General features: G+C 33.9%; 1 protein-coding gene across 3 annotated transcripts in view; it reads left to right on the top strand.

Moving 5' to 3' along the window:
• Positions 1-1,987: 1,987 nt before the first annotated feature.
• The window catches only part of LOC128210286 (alpha-adducin-like), a 71,193-nt gene continuing 65,795 nt past the window's right edge, over positions 1,988-7,385 (top strand). The window contains exon 1 of one of the 3 annotated variants that reach the window (XM_052914527.1): positions 1,988-2,095. The gene's annotated coding sequence lies outside the window, so the exon portion shown is untranslated. Of the gene's footprint in view, positions 2,096-2,201; positions 2,286-4,954; positions 5,128-7,385 lie in introns of those variants that run through there. The other 2 variants (XM_052914529.1, XM_052914530.1) reach the window with 2 other exon arrangements.

The raw sequence follows: 7,385 nt of genomic DNA, 5'->3' as shown, positions 1-7,385 counted from the left end.
TGTCTATAGTTGTGTATTTAAGTGTACAAATGATTCTTATATTCAATGGTTACAATTAAGAGTTCTTCATAGAATATTACCAACAAACTCATTATTATATAAAATGAAGCTGGTTGAAAATGATAATTGCTCCTTTTGTGAATGCTGTAAAGAAACTCTTTTACATCTATTTTGGGATTGCAATAAACTACAGCCGGCATTGCAGGATATGCTACAAAAGTTGAATACAAATGACTCAAGTATTGTCATAAATAGCATGTTTGTATTGTTAGGTTCTGGTAAAAATAACTTTAAATTTGATATACTTTTATTAGAATATATGTAATTTATTTTTCTGTGTAAAAGAAAAAAGTGTGTTCCAACAGTAATTGGTTTCAGAAATAGCCTTCAGTTAGCATGGAACATCTACAAAAATACAAATATCTCAGATAAATTTAAAAGTAATTGGGCAATTGTAAGAAATTCGGTTTTTTTAACTACACTTTTTCAAAAGTTGTTTGTTCAAATGAATAAAACAATGTATCGAAATGAAAAAACAAAACAAATTAAAACGTGTAGGATTTTGAATCATACTCTGCTTTTATGTGGGAAATTGAGTTGAGACTGAGAATGAGATGTGACTGGAGTATTTTTTTTTTACATTGGGGCTTGGTATTTGGATGTTAAACACACTTTTACTTTTAAAAGGAGACAGTGGATTGTGAGCAGTCTAAACAAAATTCGCGCTATGTGCTTCCAACAAACAAGGGGTGGTTAATAGGGGCGTTGCTAGGCCTTAAAAACTTGTAAGCCCGGTCATGGGTTCTATTTGAGTGTTATGACTTTTATATGTGCATTACACACACTTAATTATATTTGCAATAATTACAATACAATCAAGCAGTTCACCCCGCACGTAGTTTAAATAAACACCAGACTTGCTTTGGTTAAAATAAAACAATTTTCAGAGTTGTTCAAAGTGCTTAGTAGTTATTTTTATTGCATATTAGGGTTATTTAAAGTTATCATTTTATTGGCCCAGGCCTGTAAGGCCTATTTGTAGCAACGCCAATGGTTAAGGAACAAACAAATCGACTAAGAACTTGGCGCGCACAATCAAGTGATTAGAAAATAGGAATATAAATGCAAGCAGTTACAGCATGCACAGAATGCCAAATTTGCGCAGAACATACATGAACTTGTGGATAAAATCAACACGCTCATTTGTAATCATTGCATCTCAATCCACAATATGTTCAATAACGCTTTTACCTTTACAGTTATGCTATCAAACTTATTAAGATGCCGATTGGAAAATGTGCTATTCGCCACTAACTGGACAAAAAAGTCCACTTACCAGGCAAAAGTTTGTACCTGGTCTGGGTCGGTATTTTTTCTGATAAATTCATGAGAAAACATTTCACTTTATAAGCAAAGAAAACATTTTTCTCACTTAATATTTGCACCAAATTACGTTCTCCATCCAAAGGGGTGGGGGTATAAAAAGCCTTTTTGGTAAAAGAAGTATCTGTTTTAACACAAAGATTCTTTTTTTCTATACTGTACTGTACTGCTCATTACTTTTGGAAGTAAATATGGCTAAATGTTAAGGTTATATACTGCAGAATGGCTTTGGTTGTCAATCATCGCTCTGACAGCGTGAAAATAGCCTGTCAACAAAACAGTTTTAAGCACTGGAGGCTATTCAAACGTGATTTAGTGTTAAATAACCTTTACAATATGTGAAATACCAAGGGAGACAATTTAGTTAATCTGCATTCTGCGTTTTACATACTTGCGCCCCTTTTTGATAATTCATTCAATAAGGTTGTATGTACACCGAATGCATTATAATTACTCAAAAGTAATGTTAACATTTTGATTTTAAAACATTTTTAAACAGTTGAATACATAATGTTATTAAAAGAATCATGTTTTTTAACATCGAAATGAGTCTTATCGAATATTTATATTGTAAATTCGCAAAGCGGAACAGCCAGACTATCTATTTTTGGAAGTGTGTATCATCTCATTTGCATAGAGTTGTGCTCGAGAACTGGGTCAAACTTGCGGTTCGTTTGGATTACTAGTTTGCAGGTTTTTACTTAAATACCAGGTAATTTACTTTCATTTTATTTCCAATAACTATAAAAAAATGTTTTCAGATTAGAGAATAACGCATGAATCGTGATTAATTAGACGCTGTGTTGAGTGGATAACCGGCGAAAGGCACCGAGTGTAAATTTATGCACGCGCTGAGTTTGATAGGAAGTGGCTAATTTTCGATTTGCAACTACAATTTCACGGTTGTTACTACTTCTGATGATCGAATTATTTAAGGATGATCAGTTTATCCATGTACTATTGGTGTTTTCCCACTGCTTAGCTATGTTTGCCTAAAATTTTACCTTGTATTGTAAACTAATTTTTGACTTTTCTGTTTGTATTTAGTGGGTGGGGTAATATTCTGGGAACTCTGACGAACAATTTGTTGCATTACGAGATTGCCGATTGTTTTGATGGTTCACTTTTTTTAAATGCTGCATTTTAACACAATGTTCATGTATTGTCTGTCATCAGACAACACAGTATCTGATATGCCTGACAATGATCCTGGCAGTGCTTGGGCCATTCCTGCTGGAACATAAGCGCAGAGCTCTTTGAGTGAGATAAGTGGGCAGCTGATTTTTTAGCCATGAACACTATACAACTCATTAATCATGAAGGTTTATCAAGGTGCTCTTGACACCAGGAAAGTAAGCCTTGGAAGAAAAGTGTGCAGGGCTTGAACCCGAAGCTGCCAGTTCACAAGCACATAGTTCTATCTACTGGCAACTGCTTCTTATCCATGCACATGACACTTCTCTCTGTTCTACCATTGCAGCTAGTTCATTTACTCATGACCCAAGGAAAGTTAGACTGGCAGTTTGGGGTCATACCCACAAATGATATCACAGAGCTATAAGTACTGAGCTTACTGGGCAGCTGATTGTCCACTACAGATCTCACAAGATTGGTCTGTAAATCAGAGATTTTTTTATTTGAGTCAGTCACTTCTAATTTCATAATGAATACATCACCAGTGATTTACACAAAGAGATTGTATATGGAATATCAGATTTTGAAAAGTGGATGCCCAGTAAGACTAAGAGTATGCTAAAATGGCCTGGGTACAACCCTGAGCATGTCAATTTGGTAATATTCTAATACCTTATCATCTTAACTCTTTAATAATGCAATCATATAAAGAATCCTCACATAGTTTTAGTAAGCATAAAATGTTGGAGTCAACAATCAATGAAAGTTGTTGTAAACTAATTGCTACCAATAGTAACAGCCTCGGGCCAGGTTCCTTGCATATAAAATGAAATGTTTTCTCATAGTAATTATCTGCAATGTGAGAGCATGCATCTTGTATTGATCTCATCAATCAGTATTGGAATATTTCTGGCTGCAATGCTTAGCTGTATCATATATAATTAAATAATCAAAAAATATGTATGTGTAAATCTATGTATATATTGATAATCAATTACTCTGAGCAAGTCTTGAACATGGAATGCCGACCAGTCCTAGAAGTTACCAAATCTTACTGTAGATATTGCAATGTGCTAGGTTAGATAATACGCAGGGAAAATTTTGGATAAAGACTCTTGTTAAATATTACTTTGTTGTGTACAAAATGTACACGGGGAAAAATGCCAAGTCCATTAATTTGATCTACAGTATGCAGGCAATAAATAATACATTTAATCATATTCTAGGGAGAATAACTGCATGCTATGTATCGAAAATTCGGTAAAATGTTTCATGTTACAATGGATTTGGATTCATGTTAATTCTACCATCAATCTAGAGCCAGACATAGAGATATTATCTCATAGATCCTTATTGATTTCCAATCACTTCTGCAGCTAGAGTCTGATATCATACAACATCTTTGACACACTGACTGAAACCTGGGTGCCAAGGTTCAAGACAATCTGTTTACACTTCATCTTAAATTAAGCATAATTATACCCATCTCATTGTGAAACATGTATATCAAGCTGCATAGTACATTTTCCTGTCCTGTTATACAGCATTTTCATTTTCTGCAATCTCATTATCACTTAAGAATCATCAATAACTTTTCAGTTAACTATATATGTTTGTGTTTATATTTAAATAAAAGTAAATGATTGGCCCCACCATCAGAATCAATCTAAAATATAAAATTAAGCTAAAAAAAAGAAAAAATCCTCTGAAAACTGTCACTGGACCTCTCAATAATTGTGAACAGACCTAAAATATTTATGGTAAATAGTGTCACCATTAATTTGGTCCTATGCTATTGTTATTGCATAATTTTGTTCAAAGAAAACATTGAGTCTACCATTTATATGTCTGCTTAAGAATGTCTGTCAATTCAGGTCAAAGAAGCATAACGGTCAAGATCGTTTAAATATAATTTTATTGTGTTTCAAATTGAATTAAATGAGCGAGTAAGTATAGATCTTTGTTGCATTTTGTAGCGGTTTATTGGGAAACAATTTATACAGTCGATTAATCAGTATGTAACCTTAGGCTTGTGTTGACAGTCTTCTGAATGATAGAACATCAGGTTAGCTCAGTTCACTGCACGGGACATGATAATATTGGATTGTTAGTTTTGTCACATTTTAGAAGATGTTTTTCTTTGATTTTTCCGCTTAATGCATCTGGCAAACTTTGCTGTGTAATGTTTATGTGACAGTGTGAATAGATGGGTTTGGAAAATAAAAATAGTCTAGCTGTATTGGACTAATTTATTGAATTTCTTTAGTAAGGAGTTAGCTTAAATAAACATTAAAATTATTTTGTCTTTTAAGTTTTATGCCAGGCATCTGGTAAGTTTTCTATTTTGACTAATTGTGACAGAATTGTTATTAAACAACTGATGTATGTTAAATTGAAGGGATGTTTTATGAAAATAATAATATTTAATACCTGATATAAACACACAAAACCATTGTTGTTAAAATGTGCTTTTTTTTGCAACTTTTGTAAAAAATCATCTTTATCCTTATCACACACTCACTGTGTGCAATTCTAACAGTACTCTTGAATTCTTGGAGAAATTGTGGATTTATTGTTAAAGAATTGTGGGATAAACGTCACAATACACAGGTAAGTCAGTAACACCTTTGATAAAACTCAATTTAAAGGAATCATCTATCATGCATATAGACTATTAAATTTATAGCTGATTATGTTTTTCATTTACTCGAAACATTATTTATTTAACATAATAGTGAAGGAAGTTATGATAACTTTACTAATACACTCTCATTGGCACGATGTTGCATGAGGGTGTGGTCTTGTGTTGTGGGGGAAACCGATGTACCCAGAGACGTAACCCACTTGTCCTGCTTAGTGACCACTGACCAAACTCACATGCGCCCATACTGGGAATCGAACTGGGGTCGTCTTGGTGAGAGATGAGTAAGCCAACCACAGGACAACCTTCATACAATTTTTTATTTCAAGGATATTAATGTCAGAATAAAGCATGATTCAAATTATATGACAGTGAGATAAAACCGAACATCATCGTGCAACATTGATATGTATAGTACATCATCTCGTACGTTCTATTGCACATGTAAAAGATACAAACCTGAATTCCTAGCGTAAATTTATATGGTATTTCATTCTGTTCTAAAAGTTGATATTGTTGTGTTGAAATATTTTTGTTAACGAGAAAGATGAGGAAATTTGAATCTTTAGTCAAAGCAAAAAGTACACAATTTGTAAATGATACAATGTTTTAATAAAACATCTATCCTGGGGTGATAAAGTTGTCAACCACAAATGTTTTCTTAAAATTTAATAGCAAGGAAGCTTTAGATCTTGATCAGTAAAATAATCCCTTGCCAAGGGCTTTAAGCTAGACCAAAAATCATTTTCATTTTTTGAAATGATGTTAAGACACAGGCTTACAGTGCCTGCGAAGCTAAGCAAGTGTTAGTTGATGGCTGCATGAAGTTTTCTTCTTGTCATTGGCTTAAGTCTGTTGATTTTAATGTCCCAAGATGTTTTTCAAAATGAATGGGACAAATTGAAAATTCTTTTCAGTTTTAAAAGGTTAATGGGATCCATGTAGTCCATCTCACACTTTTCTTCTTCCAAATGAAGGTCAGTAGTCATGTTGAAGAGATTTGACAGCCATCGGACCCCAAATGATACTGATATTAAAAAGTGTAATACATTTAATAACTATGTACTTTTTCATACATGCATGATGCTCACACCAATGTTTGTCAGATGAAGGCCTCTCTGTTCTACATTGAAGCTCAGTGCAACTTGGAATCCTTGGAGTGTAAGTGGCATCATTGTAGCTGGCAGTTTATTCCAGATGTATAGCCACAGGGATATAACTTGTTTTTTAAGTAGTTGACCCAGCTGTTCAATCTGGCCTGTCTGGCTGTCATTAGACACAGGGATATGATTTGTCTGCGGATTTCCAGCCGATCTAAGGGCTCCTGTAAGGAACCAAAAAATAAATCAAAATGAAAAAAGAAGAGTAAAAGTGATTAGAAAAAAGTAAACTGGCTGCATTTGTTTCTTACTTTATTTGTTGTAAGCATTGACACTCCAATTTGCTTCAAATTTGACGTCAGGAGAGCTCTCAAAAGGGCTTCTAAAAAGTCAATTTTGCTTGTTCTGCTGCATTGTGCTTTACCCCCTTTGACCCCAGTTGGTGCCCCCAATACCTATCAGCCCTTCAGCTGCCAGGTCAATCACATCCCTGATGCTGGAATCCAGTACAGGAGGACCAAGTTCCTGTCTGTGAATTTCTCCAAAAGATATTAAGATTTAGGTGTATGTTAGTTAAGTAACCTGGCTAGGATATGTTTGTTATAAACAAACCACAAACAATAAGTCAACCTTTTTTAATTCAACAGCTATAAACTCTCTGACTTTTAGTTTTAAAAAAAGCTACAACCATTTCGCACCCAGTCAGCATTAACTGATACATAATGGTACCCCCTGTTGAAGCTATGATTAAATCTTGACAGGCGAGTCACAAGGCTAGGAATTCCAACTGTGAGGTGACATTATAACGATGCTAGGCTTAAAGATTATGGCTGGTTACCTCAAATTTATCTTCTTTACTTGTTGGTTTTAATACATAAACCAAATACAATGAACTGTTAGTTTTAATACATTAACCATTAAAATACTCTTTCTTATTTTTTTCTACATTCTTAAAGCAATCCTCTTGACATATCGTGCAATGTGTCGGGTATGTTAAGGTCATTGCTTGATGTTTTATCTTGAATTCAGTTTTTAATTTGATCGGAATTCCTGATGTAGGTTGTAAATACAACATGTATACAATTGTTTACAATACTCTAAGTCATTTGTTCATGCACTGCTTGGTT

This window comes from Mya arenaria, chromosome 12 (genome assembly GCF_026914265.1).
Source record: "Mya arenaria isolate MELC-2E11 chromosome 12, ASM2691426v1".
Lineage (NCBI taxonomy): Eukaryota > Metazoa > Mollusca > Bivalvia > Myida > Myidae > Mya > Mya arenaria.
Note: the sequence above shows the minus strand (reverse complement) of the source record. Positions and strands in the feature narration are given on the sequence as shown.